Source organism: Nerophis ophidion, linkage group LG02 (assembly GCF_033978795.1).
Source record: "Nerophis ophidion isolate RoL-2023_Sa linkage group LG02, RoL_Noph_v1.0, whole genome shotgun sequence".
In the NCBI taxonomy this organism is placed as follows: Eukaryota; Metazoa; Chordata; class Actinopteri; order Syngnathiformes; family Syngnathidae; genus Nerophis; species Nerophis ophidion.
The window spans coordinates 41,996,815-42,015,272 of record NC_084612.1 but is presented as its reverse complement, the minus strand read 5'-3'; the positions used below and the strand labels follow the sequence as shown (position 1 = coordinate 42,015,272).

General features: G+C 41.6%; 1 long non-coding RNA gene across 1 annotated transcript; it reads left to right on the top strand.

The window, feature by feature from the left end:
• The first annotated feature begins 16,427 nt into the window (after positions 1-16,427).
• On the top strand, positions 16,428-16,760 carry LOC133534884 (uncharacterized). The gene is made up of 2 exons (XR_009802094.1): positions 16,428-16,503; positions 16,623-16,760. It is a non-coding gene; the product is annotated as an uncharacterized LOC133534884 (long non-coding RNA).
• Positions 16,761-18,458: the final 1,698 nt, after the last annotated feature.

Here is an 18,458-nt window from a genome sequence, read left to right as displayed (position 1 = left end):
TACAAAGACAAGATATTTGATGTTAAAACTCATAAACTTTTTTTTTTTTTTTTGCAAATCATAATTAACTTAGAATTTCATGGCTGCAACACGTGCCAAAGTAGTTGGGAAAGGACATGTTAACCACTGTGTTACATCACCTTTTCTTTTAAAAACACTCAATAAACGTTTGGGAACTGAGGAAACTAATTGTTGAAGCTTTGAAAGTGGATTTTTTTCCCATTCTTGTTTTATGTAGAGCTTCAGTCATTCAACAGTCCAGGGTCTCCGCTGTGGTATTTTACGCTTCATAATGCGCCACACACTTTCAATGGGAGACAGGTCTGGACTGCAGGCGGGCCAGGAAAGTACCCGCGCTCTTTTTTTACAAAGCCATGCTGTTGTAACACTTGTCTTGCTGAAATAAGCAGGGACTTCCATGATAACGTTGCTTGGATGACAACATATGTTGTTCCAAAACCTGTATGGACCTTTCAGCATTAATGGTGTCTTCACAGATGTTTAAGTTACCCATGCCTTGGGCACTAATACACCCCCATACCATCACAGATGCTGGCTTTTGAACTTTGCGCCTATAACAATCCGAATGGTTATTTTCCTCTTTGTTCTGGAGGACACCACGTCCTCTGTTTCCAAATATAATTTGAAATGTGGACTCGTCAGACCACAGAACACCTTTCCACTTTGCATCAGTCCATCTTAGGTGAGCTCGAGCCCAGCCAAGTCGGCGGCGTTTTAGGATATTGTTGATAAATGGGTTTGGCTTTCCATAGTAGAGTTTTAACTTGCACTTATAGATGTAGCGACCAACTGTAGTTACTGACAGTGGTTTTATGAAGTGTTCTTGAGCCCATGTGGTGATAATCTTTACACACTGATGTCGGTTTTTGATGCAGGACCGCCTGAGGGATCAAAAGTCCGTAATATCATCGCTTACATGCAGTGATTTCTACAGATTCTCTGAACTTTTTGATGATTTTACGGACCGTAGATGGTAAAATCCCTAAAATCCTTGCAATATCTCATTGGGCAGTTATCGTTGTTCTAAAATTGTTCGACAATTTGCTTTCAAAGTGGTGACCCTCGCCCCATCCTTGTTTGTGAATTATTTAGCATTTCATGGAAGCTGCTTTTATACCCAATCATGGCCCCTAACTGTTCCCAATTAGCCTGCACACCTGTGGGATGTTCCATATAAGTGTTTGATGAGTGTTCCTCATCTTTATCAGTATTTATTGCCACCTTTCCCAACTTCTTTGTTACGTGTTGCTGGCATCAAATTCTAAAGTTAATGATTATTTGCAAAAAAAAAATGTTTATCAGTTTGAACATCAAATATGTTGTCTTTGTAGCATATTCAACTGAATATGGGTTGAAAATGATTTGCAAATCATTGTATTCCGTTTATATTTACATCTAATACAATTTCCTAACTCATATGGAAACTGGGTTTGTACATTATTTTTAATCACAGGCCATGGGAACATTACGTATCTTTTTTGTTTCAGTGTTTAAAGTGCGCATGGATGCCTGTGCTGCTGAAACCCAACACTCACAGAATTATAACATGTTCAGCACCATGGTGATGTATTACATTTGCTGTGTAATTACATTATTTCTAAAGTCAGCATGCACTTGCGAGCCAAGGAAACCCTTTTGCATGTTTAAGTGCCTATAAAACGCACAAACGTGCGTGTGCCGTTGCAAAACGCTCTGAATTAGTGATATAGTACATGTGCAATGAAGTGTATATTGTCTTTAACATCAGTTGTTAGAGTGGGGGAGGTTTTTTGGGTTGGTGCACTAATTGTAAGTATATCTTGTGTTTTTTATGTTGATTTGATAAAAATAAATAAAGGCCTACTGAAACCCACTACTACCGACCACGCAGTCTGATTGTTTATACATCAATGATGAAATCTTAACATTGCAACACATGCCAATACGGCCTTTTTAGTTTACTAAATTGCAATTTTTAATTTCCCGCATAGTATCCTGTTGAAAATGTCGCGGAATGATGACGCGTATGATGACGCGTGCACGTGACGTTACCGGTGGTAGCGGACTTGTTCTTCCAGCCCGATCCAAGCTATAAGTAGTCTGCTTTAATTGCATAATTACACAGTATTCTGGACATCTGTGTTGCTGAATCTCTTGCAATTTGTTCAATTAATATTGGAGAAGTCAAATAAGAAAAATGTAGGTGGGCAGAGCTTGCGTCCTCCTGCAGCTGCGGACTATTACCTCCTCCCACCGGAGACACTGGCAGTCACCACACCCGTGGCTACACCCCTCCGACTTTCAGGTACCATATAATCTCACTAAAACACTAGTAACACAATAAGCAGATAAGAGATTTTCCAGAATTATTCTAGTAATTGTGTCTAATAACATCTGAATCGCTCCCACTGCCCTCGCCTTTTTTTTTCCTAGTCCTTCACTCTCACTAGCCTCATCCACAAATCTTTTATCTTCGCTCAAATTAATAGGGAAATTGTCGCTTTCTCGGTCAGAATCGCTCTCGCTGCTGGGGGTGGCCATGATTATAAACAATGTGAGGATGTGAGGAGCTCCACAACCGGTGACATCACGCGGACATCGTCTGCTACTTCCGGTACAGGGAAGGCTTTTTTATGAGCGACCAAAAGTTGCAAACTTTATCGTGGATGTTCTCTACTAAATCCTTTCAGCAAAAATATGGCAATATCGCGAAATGATCAAGTATGACACATAGAATTGACCTGCTATCCCAGTTTAAATAAGAAAATCTCATTTCAGTAGGCCTTTAATAAAAAATTATTCTGCGACCCGGTGGTCGGGGACCACTGATATAGAACATGCTATTCGTTTACCAAACAATCTGTTACTCCTAATCAGAGGTGGGTAGAGCAGCCAGACATTGTACTCAAGTAAGAGTACTGTTACTTTAGAGATGTATTACTCAAGTAAAAGTAAGGAGTAGTCACCCAAATATTTACTTGAGTAAAAGTAAAAAGTATTTTGTGAAAAAACTACTCAAGTACTGAGTAACTGATGAGTAACCTGTTCGTTTAATGATTACGGCAACAAATAATGCACAAAAACATAGAAATAGCAATGAGCAAATTCAGAGCCAGGAATATCTCTTAAGCAACTAAAACAATATTATATATTAAATAATAATACATTAAAATAAAAAATAAAAAGGCAAATTGAGCCACAATAACTTAACAGCACCAGAGGCTCAGTAGGCATTGATTGATTGATTGATTGAAACTTGTATTAGTAGATTGCAGTAACAGTACATATTCCGTACAATTGACCACTAAATGGTAACACCCCAATACGTTTTTCAACGTTAATCAATTACTTAATAAATGACCAACTCGAGGTGATCTACCTCATATATACATATACATACACACACATATCATATATATATATATACATATATACCTTTATATATACCGTATATAATTTATATGTATTTATTTTGCCGTTTTTATTCACATGTTGAAGGTGTTTTAATGAATATACATGCATGTTTAACATATAGATTCCTATCTTTCATGAAGACAAGAATATAAGTTGGTGTATTACCTGATTCTGATGACTTGCATTGATTGGAATCAGACAGTATAGTGCTGATAAGGTCCCGGTTTTCAAATGGAGGAGAAAAAAAGTTCCTCCTTCCTGTCTAATACATCATGAAAGTCGTTGGTTTTTGGCATCTTATTAGTCCAGCTTCCATATTCGTTTGTATACACTTTACAAGAAATACATTGGCGGCAAACTCCGCAGCTTGCTAGTTTGTTTGCGCTGGCTTTCGGAGACTCTTATTTTGTTAGAGCAGGCGCGATGGAGCGGCACTTTTATTGTGAAGACAGGAACTGTGCGATCAGTCTTTAGGCTTTTGACGGGAAGTACGGTTGAAATAAAAAGTGTCTTTTTTCCTTTACACTTTTGATTGATTGATTGAAACTTTTATTAGTAGATTGCAGAGTACAGTACATATTCCGTACAGTTGACCACTAAATGGTAACACCACAATAAGTTTTTCAACATGTCGGGTTCTACGTGTGACGGTCACGTGACCACCTGGCTCTGTTTGATTGGTCCAACGTCACCAGTGACTGCATGTGATTGGTGAAACGCAAGCATGCGTAGTTACTACTTTGAATGTGTGTCTGACAAAAACAAAACAAACAAAGCGTGCATTAACAGATCGATAAAAAAAAAGTAGCGAGTAGCGACCTGATTGCAGATAAATGGAGCGGAGTAAAAGTAGCGTTCCTTCTCTATAAATATACTCAAGTAAAAGTAAAAGTATGTTGCATAAAAACTACTCTTAGAAGTACAATTTATCCCAAAAGTTTCTCAAGTAGATGTAACGGAGTAAATGTAACGCGTTACTACCCACATCTGCTCCTAATCGATAAATCCCATGAAATCTTCTTCGATGTCCCTTCTAAACAACTCTGCCAACTCCGAAGGTATGCGCCGCTTCCTCTTGTCGTTTTCTGATGCATATTTCACTACGTCCAGCTTTTAATCTGCAGTACATGATTTCGTTTTCAGTACCATTTTTGTTCAGCCCTTCTCAGTTTTTATAAGTTACCGCCAACGATGAAATGATCCACTTTAATAGCTACGGCAGTAGCATATAGCAAATAGCAGTTAGCATTCCATGACCCACAATGCAGTTCTGCCATCACCCTCCCCCGCCAAATTCTTATTGTTTGACGTGTGTGTGACGACTGCTGACATTTTCTTTGTCTCTTCCGCGAATGAGATGAATAATATTATTTGATATTTTAGGGTAATGTGTTAATAATTTCACACATAAGTCGCTCCGGAGTATATGTCGCACCCCCGGCCAAACTATGAAAAAAACTGCGACTTATAGTCTGAAAAATACGGTAAGTTAACTTCAATATTGGTCGTTAAATAAAAATTAAAAAAATAAGATAATGTTGTACCTTCCTTATGACACTGAGCAAAAAGTATTGCTTTTCAAAGTTGTTCCATCAGGTGGAGGTTCCACAGCGATCGTCTACAAAACAGCTGACTTTCATCTGTGCCGGCGGGAGTGTTGCAAAAAAAAATTGTGATGTGTCTTTTTTTATTAATGTTGGGTGAAAATAGCAGCATGTTTACGTTCAAACATAGAGTAATTCCTCTTATAGTGTGTTTAAAGCCACAAGGCAGCGTTGTTGAGCTTGGAAATGACAGCACACAACCGTGATGTCATCACAAGTCTCCGTTTGTGCCTTTTACACGCATACGTTAAGCGGATAGTTTTGTAACTCTACACTTCGGCCAGCGTTTGCAAAAGTCTGCGTTTTTAAAGCCAAAAGTATGTTCTTGCGTGTGGGCAATAGGCCTAAGCGCAGAGATAAGTACCGTATTTCCTTGAATTGCCGCCGGTGCGCTAATTAATTTAAAACCTCTTCTCACTCCTGCGCTTACCAAAGGCATGCGGTAAAAGTAAGCATGCGTTAATTATTTTAAAACCTCTTCTCACTCCGGCACTGAACAAAGGTAAGCAAATACAAATTTGAGTGTGATGTAAGCTTGGACCTTAAATCCTACTGATTAGCTCTTAATCTTCTTCCCTTTATGCGATTTCAAATTACCGGTATTGGAAAATGATGACAGGGGAAGTGTCACTCGTGACGTCACAAGTTTGACCAGGCGGTAATACTAAGCATGCGCTAATTATTTTGGGAAGCGAGTTTGACCCGGCAGTAATTCCAGGCAGGCGCATACTATATGCCCTGCGGCAATTTAAGGAAATACGTTATGCGTTTATTGAGTATTTGTGTACTTGTGGTCATGGTCTAAGTGAAAAAAACAGTCTGCTTTTCCATGTTTGTTTACGATCCATGATAGAAGATTGCATTATTACAAACCCAGTGCTGACAGGAAGGTTATTACAATTAATGAGAAACAACCTCATTAAACATAACCAAGAGACTGCCAACCTGCTGACCCAAAATCAGGCCAAATTCATACAACCCCCTATTGTACAGCAGCGGTATCCCTCAAGTCCAGGTCAGCAGAATCAGCAGTGGGGAGCGTTCCGTGGAGAAAAGCATGCTGGGGCAAAGATCATTTCATCATCATTAAAACTTGACGATCTGAGACTTTATCACACACCAGGCAATTAGCCCACATGACAAACTGGTCATGAATATGCATCTCCCACAAGGAGAAGTCTGCAGCATATGTATGTTATCAATCTCAGCTGTGAAGAAGTCAATTTGCTCCTACCAAGCAACTGTATTCAATCCATACAAACATATGCTTGTGTAAAAATGTTCTGAGAGGAAATCAATTGGAATTCTATTTGTCTACAAGGCTTCTTTTTTACGCATAATGAATCATTTGTTTTGTTTTGTCGGCTGCTCAGTTCACATTTACTGGTACTCCAAGAGGCTTTTGATATATCAGTGCATCAGGTCCACACATCATTCCGCACTGTAAACAAACCCTTAAATGAAAAGCAGAGGAACTTTATGCAAACATAAACATGGATGAAGAAAGTATACTCTGGCTCATGAAAATGGGATTGCATCCATCCATCCAGCCATCATCTTCCGCTTATCCGAGGTCGGGTCGCGGGGGCAGCAGCCCAAGCAGGGAAGCCCAGAGTTCCCTCTCCCCAGCCACTTCGTCTAGCTCTTCCCGGGGGATCCCAAGGCGTTCCCAGGCCAGCCGGGAGACATAGTCTTCTCAACGTGTCCTGGGTCTTCCCCGGGGCCTCCTACCGGTTGAACATGCCCTAAACACCTCCCTAGGGAGGCGTTCGGGTGGCATCCTGACCAGATGCCCGAGCCACCTCATCTGGCTCCTCTCGATGTGGAGGAGCAGCGGCTTTACTTCGAGTTCCTCCCGGATGGTAGAGCTTCTCACCCTATCTCTAAGGGAGAGCCCCGCCACCCGGCAGAGGAAACTCATTTCGGCCGCTTCTACCCGTGATCTTATCCTTTCGGTCATGACCCAAAGCTCATGACCATAGGTGAGGATGGGAACGTAGATCGACCGGTAAATTGAGAGCTTTGCCTTCCGGCTCAGCTCCTTCTTCACCACAACAGATCGATACAACGTCCGCATTACTGAAGACGCCGCACCGATCCGCCTGTCGATCTCACGATCCACTCTTCCCCCACTCGTGAACAAGACTCATAGGTACTTCAACTCCTCCACTTGGGGCAGGGTCTCCTCACCAACCCGGAGATGGCACTCCACCCTTTTCCAGGCAAGAACCATGGACTCGGACTTGGGATTGCAGCAATCCTTAATTGATATACGCACAACACAAAGAAGGTTTTGTGTTTCCGAATGTGGGTTTGAACATGGAACAGTTTGAATGCGGGATTAAAAGAATATCCAACCTTAATTTTGTTTAAAAAAACGACACAAAGACAATATGTACAAAAATGAAGGTTTCTAACAATCAGTGTTTACTGATTGTGTTTACATTATTATTAGAGTAATTATTTGGGTAGTTATTTACTTGTTATTGGTTGATGTTATCATCTATTAGTACATGTATTCATGTGACTAGAAAATGTATGTGTGTATATCGTAAGTATGTACTGTATTTTTGTGCCAAAGAAAAGTGAGTAAAGTGGGTAAAGGATTACTGATAATATAGTGTAACAAAACCAGTAAATGTATCGTTGTAAATAATAACAATGATGATAAGAAAACAAGTTTCTTGATTCATAAAATAAAAGATGGGAATAAATAAGTTTCACTTCTTCCAACTCCTTTTAGGATATGAAAAAAACCTAACCACTATGTATTGTTTTCATTGTGAAATATATGTTTCTATTTCTGTACCTTACTGTAATGTTATCAAGATTATTTCCTTTTTTTCATAATTTTTTTCCTTTGCTTTGTTTTTAACATCTCCAAAATAAACTACTTCTACTACCAACTTGTACAACATGTAAAGTACAGAATATCATAAACATTTATTCATGAAAAAAAAAAAAATCATCTAACATCTTTGACAATCAAAGCATTATCGTATCAATCCACATTTTGTGTTATTAATGTGTGAAACTGCTATCTAATCGTGGAAGTGTAACTCCTCTCCTCTACATGCAAGTTCTCCTAAAGCAGGAATACAAATTCTGTGTTCCTAGAAAAAAAAAAACCTAGCAAGACCTTTACACACTGCAGGTATTTTTTAAATTCTCTTTAAAAACGTGGTTATATATGTTAAGCTTATTAAGCTATTTCATTTAATTTAAGCAAATTAATTGTCCAGTCATGGTATTAGGAACTTCAAAATGATCTGTCTAGGGTACAGTTATTAGTGATGAAAAATGATATCTTGCTGCAATTATCGCAATTCATTTTGAGTTAACAATGAACAAAATGTGATTAATCGTGATTAAATAATTTCATCATTTGACAGCGCTCATTATTTTATCATATAATCTTAAATACAAAAACGTAACACAAACAGAGAATTAAACAAGATCAATCAATAAAATATGAATGAAATACAGTACATTATCACCAATGTAGATTGCACAAATCCATCATCACAAGATTTAATAACCATAATTGGAGAAAATCCCTTAAGAAAGTTAACTAAAAATAAATTAAAGGAACTCTATGGAGGATTAAAAAAGAGATTCATGCAAATAAACCATTTTATATTTTGATAACACACCAGTTTTGTACATAGATAAACAGCAGATAATTAACATAGTATGAATTTAGTGCTTGGACTGTAGCAGATTTTTCTACCCTTGTTTTTCACCCTGTTTACAACTGACATTAACATTACCAACAGGTTTGAAGTACAATGTCGAACTTGACTTTTTTAGCCTTCTTTGATGCAAACCTCCTCTATTACATCATCATACGAAATTTGTTGTGTATCTGTATGATTGATCAAGTCCAAGAGTGACTAACATCTGGCACCCTGTTTGCTGCTGTATGTATTAGCTGTAAAAGTGTGGCGTCTGTCAAATTATTTAGGAAAAAATAGGGATGTTTTAAGACTTTTTGCATATTATTTAAAAACAAACACTCTCGGGCCTTTCACCTTTTGCTTTCTGCTGTTGTGTAGCATCTGGCTGTGGCTTTTGTATATTTTACTCTGTACTCTAATCTTTCAATGCATGGATATAACCATTTTAATAATGCATTGCATATTGACTCAAACCTAATTGCGACCAAGCTGCCAGGTGCAGTAAAGTTAAGCCATGCCGAGCTGAAAAATAATGACTGCAACATATCATCCAAAATGGAAGAGAAGCATGCGTGCCATTTACTGGATTATATTTCACTCAAACCCTAAAAGTTTTAACAGATTTCAGTTGTGTGTGTGTGTGATTTCATTGCTTCATTGACCCTTGACACATGATTGGTTAAAGATGGCGAGCTGTCGGTTGTTACATGCAATTCCCATGCAATCACAGCTTTTAGGTCGCTAAGGCTGAAGTAGCTTTAATGGTAAGACTTCACTACTCTTGCTCTGATCCACAAACCTTTTGCCATTACTTATAATTTGGACTATTAGTCAGGGATTACCATATGGGTCCTCTAATTATCCTCTTATGTTCTGCAGCTTCTTTTTTGCTTTGCAATTCCAAGATTTGCTTTCCAAGCCCTATTTTAAACAAGCTGAAGAAAGTTTTTTTCAGTTCCCTTGGCATTCTTCTTTGAATAGAGTTCTGCAACATTTTATCTCCAAAAAATACAGTAGGAGTTAAAAATATTCAGTACTGTATTCCATGTTGTAGGTCATCTCATTGTCTCGGCCAAGAGGGACCACAGATTCTATCCAGGCTCATGCTGACCGACGACAAATATGACTCTGTTACAGCTTCTTTGCAGGCACATTTCTCCATGAGAAAGAGCCCCACGATTCGCCATTTTGAATTCAGACAGCGCATGCAGGCTGCAAGTGAGAATTTAGCTCATTTCTTCTCAGCACTACGTGAGCTGGCGAGACACTGTGAATTTGGACAGCTGGAGGGCAGTCTTATTGTTGTTCAGATCATTGATTAGACATCTTGGAGCCAGATCAGTAAAAGACTGTTATTTGAGCCTGGCTCATTGACGTAAGTGGATGCCCTGGACAGTGGAAAACGGTTGGAAACGGCGCTGTTAGAGGTGCACGTGTAGAGGTGCACGTGCGTTGTGTATTGATATATGTTCCCCATACTGCCACCGCTTTGACGAAGGGAAAATTCACAACGGTCTAATTTAGAGGACAGTGTGCTAGCCACTAGGTCAGGGGTCGGCAACCCCAAATGTTGAAAAAGCCATATTGGACCAAAAATACAAAAACAAATCCGTCTGGAGCCGCAAAAAAAAATAAAAGCCATATTACATACAGATAGTGTGTCATGAGATATCAATTGAATTATGAGGACTTAAAAAGAAACTCAATGAGCTCAAATATAGCTACAAATGAGGCATAATGATGCAATATGTACTACAGCTAGCCGAGATAGCATGTTACCATCGATTAGCTTGCAATCATGCAGTGACCAAATATGTCTGATTAGCACTCCACACAAGTCAATAACATCAACAAAACTCATCTCTGTGCATTCATGCACAACGTTAAAAGTTTGGTGGACAAAATAAGACAGAAAAACAAGTGGCATAAAACACGTCTTAGAAAGTCGGAGAAAGTTATACATGTAAACAAACTACGGTGAGTTCAAAGACCGCCAAAATTAGCAGGACAAAACGACGCTCGCCAAATACTCAAATCAGTGAGGCATGTTTAATAAAGACAGTGTGCTTTCTAGCAATTAGGGAGGTTTGTGTCATGTTTGTCCTCCTACAGAAACCATATTAAAACAAAAAATATGTTTTTTTCCCCTCATCTTTTTCCATTTTTCATATATTTTTTAAAAAGCTCCAGAGAGCCATTGAGCCGGTGCTAAAGAGGCGCATGTGGCTCCAGAGTCGCGGGTTGCCGCCCCCCACACTAGGTTATAAGCCCGAGCTGATAACCCAGCGGCTAGCACACTGTTTGGAGCTGTCAGGGAGTGAAGTTTACCAACGTACATCTAACGCAGCCACCCTGGCTGGCCCCTGTTACACGTGCATTCTGTTCAGAACATTGCCCAGGAAACTGGGGGAACTTCTGGCGTTGTGGCCCCCAGTTTACTTCTAAGGTATGGAAAGTTGTTTTAAAGGGATCGGGGCCTCGGTCAGCCTCACTTCTGGGTATCACCCCCAAAGCAATGGACAGGCCGAAAGGGCTAATCAGAGTCTGTAGTCTATGCTTAGCTGTGTTGCCCAACAACAGCCCACGTCCTGGAGCAAGTACATTCCGTGGGTGGAATACTCCTACAACGCTATGAAGAGCTCCGCCACCGGTATGTCTCCTTTTGAGTGTTCGTTGGGTTATCAACCCCCCTATGTTTCGCCAGCAAGAACTCGAGGTCGGGGTACCCTCTACCAGGGCCCACATCAAGAGGTGTTCAGAAGGTGTAGCGAGCAGCTCGTAGAGGCATCAGAGAGGATGTGTCACAGGGCTAACAAGCACCGCATCCCGGCCCCTTCCTACCAGCCTGGACAGAAGGTCATGTTACTTGCGAAGGACCTCAGTCTCCAGGTACCGTCCAAAAAATTGGCACCCCATTTTGTTTGTCCTTTTCCCATCATTTCCTTAATCAACCCAGTGTCTGTTAAATTGGCTCCCCCACCCTCGATCAAGCGACATCCTGTGGTCCATGTGTCTCAAATCAAGCCGGTGGCGGAGAGCGTTCTATCTCCTTCTACCCCTACCCCGCCCCCCTAGGTTCCTGGATGACGGTGACCCTGTTTGGACGGTAAGGAAGATCTCAGGGTCCGTCGACAGGGTAGGGGAATGGTATACCTGGTCGACTGGGAGGGATACGGACCTGAGGACAGATCTTGGGTGCCGGCCACCTACCTTGCTGACCCCTCTCTTCTGGTGGACTTCTACCGCGCCAACCCAGGGGCCCTCAGGCGCTTGTCGGGTGCCTCGCCTAAGGAGGGGGGTACTGTCACGGCGCGGATTCGAACCCAGGATTCTCCCGCAGTTGATTCCCACACTCCTTCTGGCAGCATGCCAGTGCACGCCCACACACGCGCCATCAATCAATCAATCAATGTTTACTTATATAGCCCTAAATCACTAGTGTCTCAAAGGGCTGCACAAACCACAACACAAACCACTACGACATCCTCGGTAGGCCCACATAAGGGCAAGGAAAACTCACACCCAGTGGGACGTCGGTGACAATGATGACTATGAGAACCTTGGAGAGGAGGAAAGCAATGGATGTCGAGCGGGTCTAACATGATACTGTGAAAGTTCAATCCATAATGGATCCAACACAGTCGCGAGAGTCCAGTCCAAAGCGGATCCAACACAGTAGCGAGAGTCCCGTTCACCTCAAGTTTAGCCATGCCCACCACGCCCACGCTTCGCCGCAGCTGTAGGCTGCCTGTCATCAGAGCACCTGTCAGTAATCAGAAGGACAGCATAAAATCCAATCACTCCTTGGATCCTGCACTGGAACGTTGTTAACTCTAGTAGTAAGCATATACGTCTCTGGCTTCCCTCTCGTCCTCACCTCCTTTTGTCTTGTGCATTTTTGCCTCATTGACTTGTCCCTTGTCCTCCCTGCAGTTGCCTCCCTCGATCACTCGCCTGGACTCGGACCTTGTTTGCTGGCTGCCTGCCCTCGACCTGCTGCCTGTCCCCAGATCTTCCTTGTGCCTGCCCCTCCTTGACCAGACGAAGGTTTCATTCAACACGCAGTTACAACATCCTCTTGTTTTATTCACATGGTTAACTTTACACTTAATCCTGCAACCAACACTTAGAGTAGCATACACATCCCACACAATCATCAAAGGTTACAATAAACCTGGTAACCTTAAGTCTTTCGTGGTGTCGTCTCCTTCCAGTCCTCACGTAGATAACAAACACGTGACAAAGAAGTTGGGAAAGGTGGCAATAAATACTGATAAAATAAGTCATCATTTTGGTTCGTTTGATAGTTAAAACAAATGTACATTATTGCAATCAGTTGTTAAAACATTGTCCTTTACAATTGTAACAGCTATTTAAAAAATGTCAGCAGACTGGGGTAGATCCTGCTGAAATTCTATGTATTGAATGAATACAGAATCGTTTTGAATCGGAAAAATATCGTTTTTGAATCAAGAATCGCGTTGAATCGAAAAAATCGATTTATAATCGGATCGCGACCCCAATAATTGATATTGAATCGAATCGTGGGACACCCAAAGATTTGCAGCCCTAATATATATGTTTTAGAGGTGTAAAAATTAATCAACTAATGTGATTAATCACAAAAAATAATCGCAATAATTATGAGGGGGGCGGCGTGGCCCGGTTTGGACAGTGTCATTGCCAGCAACCTGAGGGTTCCTGGTTCAATCCCCACCTTCTACCAACTTCTCACGTCTGTTGTGTCCTTGAGCAAGACACTTTACCCGTGCTCCTGATGGGTCGTGGTTAGGGCCTTGCATGGCAGCTACCGCCATCATTGCAGGACGGATATCACTGAGGGATATCCATCCTGCAATGGCGCCCCATAATACACCTGCTGTTAACCTGTTTTTATGTTTTATTTATTTGTTTTTGATCGTGTTCTGTTTGTGTTGTGGTGTGTTTGCTCGGTTCTCGTATTATCTTTTAACCTGCCCATTGTACAGTACTTTGGCTACCCCTGTGGTAAATTTTAAATGCCATCCATTTTCTACCGCTTATTCCCTTTCAGGGTTGCGGGGGGCGCTGGCGCCTACCTCAGCTGCAATCGGGCGGAAGGCGGGGTACACCCTGGACAAGTCGCCACCTCATCGCAGGGCCAACACAGATAGACAGACAACATTCACACTCACATTCACACACTAGGGCCAATTTAGTGTTGCCAATCAACCTATCCCCAGGTGCACGTATTTGGAGGTGGGAGGAAGCCGGAGTACCCGGAGGGAACCCACGCATTCAAGGGGAGAACATGCAAACTCCACACAGAAAGATCCCGAGCCTGGGATTGAACCCAAGACTGCAGGACCTTCGTATTGTGAGGCAGACGCAGTAACCCCTCTTCCACCGTGAAGCCCAAATTTTAAATGTGCTCTATAAATAAATTTGGCACTTAAGGTACCTGTAGTCACCTTCCTGAAACCTCATTAATCCTGAAACCTCATCCTAGTTATGCATGTGCATGCTTTTATTTTGCAGTCTATTGAGCAATTCCTGATGGCATACCACAAAAACTGGAGGAAATGCTGAAGTACAGGCTCTTGCTGAAGATTCAAGTAGCAGTGATGATGCCAGGCTCAGGGAACATTTGGGAACTTCATCCAATGAGGAGAAGGTGCACCAAGGCCCTCAACTATATGAGGGAGCCTGCAGTAACATGGAGGAAATTTCTTCTGGTCAAAGTTAAAATCAGCTCGAGTAAGTTTGCTTACACAGTATACAAGTATTGAATAAATGTTACACTTAGGATAATGATGGGGTTTTTTTTGCTGCAGCGAACAGGAAAGCGTGTGAGCAATAAGACATCACAACAACAGCAGGGCTCTCTGAATTTGAGGATGGGCCTGAGGAAAAGAGGAAGTCGAAAAAGAAGACACACCCAGATTTTATCACAAGTATGTGACGCATAGTTTTGTACTATTTATGTGTATGATAATGTGGTTTCTAGTATGGAGTCGCTGGACTGCCACACTTGCCACACTCATAAAAACTGATCTTATTGGGCTTACCAAATAGTTCAATTACTAATTACAGCCTCTCCAAGAAGTGCCACATTTTGGTGACCCCATGCGACAGGTCCTAAACGTTGCCAAGTAATATGGTTTTGTTTTTGTCTGGATGCAGATGACCAATGTGATGAAGGTGATGATTCTGCAGGAACAGGACTGACGGCGTTGGTTTCTGACCACTATAGCCGCAGCCGCAGCCGCAGTAAATAATATTGTCATGTTTAATATTAATCATTATTATCCAAAATTGTATGACATTGACAAGACGTTCATTTTTACAACAAAATTGATAGTCTACTTCTATCATTTCTCTTATAGGTGCCTTGCTACCACTGGAACCAGTGTTTGAGACCAGCTCCTAGAGAAGGGGGTCCTCTTCCAGGTGCAAGTCGAAGTCAAGGTCCTTGTCAATGTCTACATCAATGTCCACATCCAGGTCCTTGTCAATGTCCACGTCAAGGTCCAGATCCAGGTCAATATCAAGGCCAGTGTTCACATCCACGCCTAAGCCAGGGCCCGAACACCGATCAAGGTCTATGTACAGATCCGGTTCGAAGGACCAATCGAGGAGCGAGCACAAGAGGGCAAGATCAACATCCAGAGATAGATCGAGGAGGAAGCACAAGAGGGCAATATCAACATCCAGAGATAGATCGAGGAACAAGCACAAGAGGGCAAGATCAACATCCAGAGATAGATCGAGGAACAAGTACCAGTGCACCACATCAACCAAAGATGATGATCCAAAATTCCCTATGGAAGAAGGAAGTGAGTATTAAATTCATGTGTGTCACTGATACACTGGCAGAAGTATGAATCCATGCACCTCTTGAAGAGGTGTGTTAAATTATTATTTTTGTACAACTTTCAGAGTTCCAGAAGCGTGTCTTCTTCCTCCTGATGGACATGCGAGCAACAATATCGGACCTTGGGAAAAAGTATGAACCAGTCGACTCCCAGTTCCAAGTTGAAATGATCAACAGGAGGAAGGGACTCGCACAGCTGGAACAAAAGCTTGCCGATGATGACTACTGGAAACAACTGGTGAGTGTATCCTTTCTGAACCGTGCATTATTACACCTAATTATAATTGTATTCAATTTTCCCAGCAGGCCATCAGTATCCATTCAATTGGTCCCTTTGTTTATATTTTCAGACGTCTCGTTTGCGCACAATTGGTCGCTCCAGCCTGGAGGACAATGTAAAGAACGTGATGAAAAGGTGAGTGAACAGACAAACAATAATAAATACTATGTATTATTGTCACTGAATATTATTCATTGATGAATATTAAATAAGCATCTGGTACATCTTATTGTATCTTTTTCCTAATACTTATACTTGTACACCCCCTGCGAATGCTTACAGAGTCCTCACCAACTGGCTCGTGGCTCAACTAAACATGGATGGGGCACCACCAAAAAAGAAGTTCAAAGTCACACGCCTTTGTAAAGTTATGATAGGTATTTACATGACAATTTCTTTACCATTCTCAGATATTTGGTTTGTTCACTAATTTATTACCTGGCCACAAACAGGATCAGAAGGTTTGTGATATGATTTTGAGTGTCTTGACTGACTGTTCTTTCTTGCTCAGGTGCCATTCAACAAACCAACCAGTCAGCCACTGAGAAGGACATCACTAAATTTATGGGGAACTTCTTGCGATCTGCTCCTGACAGAAATGGCGGTGGAGGGAGGGATAAGGGGTCAGACTGCAATAGAACTGGCGTCTGATTCCGAGGCAGAATAAGAATTATGGTGCGGTACTTTGTTAATTTCTACATGTTCCCATGCTCCCAAATAATGTGTGTAATTAATTGCAATTATAAATGACCATTGATGCTGTTTATTTAAGACCTAAGTGCTCTTTTTGACAGATTTCATCAGTCCTGCATGATGAAGCGCCGAAGGAAGGAAAGAAGACCGAAAACCAGTGGCCGGCCAACAATCCATCACTTTTCTGCCAATTTTGGCTGTATTTTATAAAATAAAATCTTGTCTTGTGCCATGCATAACTGTTTTTGGAGGGTTTATGTAATAATTGAAAGGTCAGAATAGGGTTAAAATCATGACGTCAATTTGATGTCAAACTTTTGGCGTCAATTTGATGTCAAACTTTTGACGTCAATTTAATTTGCAAAATCGACTCATTTTTATTTATGTCTTTTTGACGTCAATATTTGATGTCAAATTGATGTCAATTCAACGTCAATTGCCCACTGGGAGGCCTCCATCTGCCCCTAGTAATTCCCTATCTACTCTTGTGAAGCTTCTGTCTCAACTGAAATACAATGAAATAGTGATGGTTGGTGATTTGAACTGGGACTGGCTCACATCTGTGTCTGACTCTTTGAGAGCACAGTGTGAATCTTTAAATTTAACACAATGAATTAACTCCCCCACAAGACCAAATCATAAATGCCCTCAAAAAGCTACACTCATTGACTTAATTCTAACAAATATGCCCTTTAAATTTGTTGCATCTGGTGTTTTTCCTAATGATGTGAGTGATCATTTTGTGATTGCAGTAGTGCGTGACACAAGGAATCCTAAAAGCAAACCTCGTCTTCTTGAAAAACGTAATATGAAATTATTTGAGATGCAAGCTTTTTTACATGACTTGCATCTTTTTGATTGGGATAGAAATACTCTTTTTGATAATGTTGAACTGGCCTGGAAATATTTTCATGAAAACTTCTTGAGTATAGTCAACAAACATGCCCCTTTTGGAAAATTTAGGGTTAAAGGACGTGACAATCTGTGGTTTACATCGGACTTGTCAGATGTATTGCATGAGCGTAATGCTGCTGATAAATCGGTACAAAAAGCTGGGATCCGGGGTTTCTCAGGATGCTTGGAACACGCCAATATGATCTGGCACCAGACACAAACCGCAAAAAAGGAACGGAGCGACCTACCTGTGGTGTTCTTAGACCTTGCTAACGCTTTTGGGTCAGTCCCTCATAAGATCTTGAGGTGTACCTAACCAAGTCACTGAACTGGTCAAGAGTTACTTTTAGGATCTCCAGTTCTGCGTAACAGTTGAGGGCAACACCACCTCCTGGCGGCATCTGGAAATTGGCATCATGGCGGGCTGCACAGTTTCCCCTCTGGCATTTGTCATGGCAATGGAGCTGGTCATTCGGGCATCCCGGTGGGTAGTGTGAGGTGATAGGACCAAGAGTGGCCTACGTCTTCCGACAATTAGAGCCTTTATGGATGACATGACCGTCATTACAACAACAAAACCATGCACCGGACGCTTGCTGTAGAAACTCCAGGAAAACATTCAATGGGCACTGATGGAGTTCAAACCAAGCAAGTCACGCAGCATCTCCATCATAAAAGGCCAACTAACAGGTGAGCTGTTCCACATCAGTGAGGAACCAATTACAACACTCCTAGAGAAGCCCATCAAGAGCCTCGGAAGATGGTATAATGCAGATCTCAGAGACACCAAGCAACTTGAACAACTGTGGCAGGACACGGCTAACGGCCTCAGGCAGATTAGTAGCACTGCACTACCAGGGAAACGGAAGTTCTGGTTCCTCCAGTTTGGGTTGCTACCCAGAGTCCGGTGGCGGTTAACTATGTATGAGGTCTCAATAAGCAATGCTACTCGCTTGGAAAAGCTAGTGAACTCGCATGTAAGGAAGTGGCTCGGACTTCCAAAGTGCTTCAGTAGAGTTGGACTCTGCAGCGACGGAGCCCTG